General features: G+C 54.4%; 1 protein-coding gene across 1 annotated transcript in view; it reads right to left on the bottom strand.

Moving 5' to 3' along the window:
- Positions 1 to 765, bottom strand: part of LOC105820442 (aflatoxin B1 aldehyde reductase member 3-like) — an 11367-nt gene that overhangs the window by 2334 nt on the left and 8268 nt on the right. The gene's annotated exons all lie outside the window — the stretch shown is intronic.

The following is a 765-nucleotide window of genomic DNA, read 5'->3' as shown; positions in this document are numbered from 1 at the left end:
GCCAGGCGCAGTAGCTCACATCTGTACTCCCAGCACTTTGGGAGGCCCAGGCAGAAGGATCGCTTGAGGCCAGGAATTCAAGACCAGCCTGGGCATCATAGTGAGACCCCATCTCTACGAAAGATTTAACACTTAGCTGGGTGTGGTGGTGCACACCTGTAGTCCCAGCTTCTTAGGATTCTGAGGCAAGAGGATCGCTTGAGCCTAGGAATTCGAAGTTACAGTGAACTATGATGGTGCCACTGCACTCAGCCTAGGCAACAGACTGAGACCCTGTCTAACAAAACAAAGGAACAGAACTAGGGACCCAGGAGACCCTGGGGAGGGCTGTGTGCTCCTGAGACCCTCCCACTCCCTGACTCTTTGAAAACTCCACCCTGTGGATCAGCCTCTTTCTCGAAGTCCCCAGGCAGGCTGGGAAACACGTTGCAAACACCAGAGAAGACGTGTGTGGGGTTCACCGCAGGCCTGGGCCACAGCCAGCTCAAGTGCCTACTTTATTCAGGTAGGAAAGGCCCGGGCAGGAATCAGCTCCAGCCTTTCCATGGTGTGAAGGCAACAGGGAGCAAGACAGGAATCTAGAAAAACAATGCACGGATCCAAACAATCACAAAAGACCCTGCTACGTCAGCTTAAGGCAGAGACTGGCCAGAGTGAGAGAAAAGAGAAGGGCCTTTGGCAGCTTGAGCCACGACAGGACCTAGCGGAAGTAGTTGGGACACTCGTGGGCAACCAGGTGCCAGGCTTGGTCAAAGGCGTCCACGA

Source organism: Propithecus coquereli, unplaced genomic scaffold (assembly GCF_000956105.1).
Source record: "Propithecus coquereli isolate 6110/MARCELLA unplaced genomic scaffold, Pcoq_1.0 Scaffold528, whole genome shotgun sequence".
NCBI lineage: Eukaryota > Metazoa > Chordata > Mammalia > Primates > Indriidae > Propithecus > Propithecus coquereli.
This window is presented reverse-complemented; position numbering and strand designations above follow the sequence as displayed.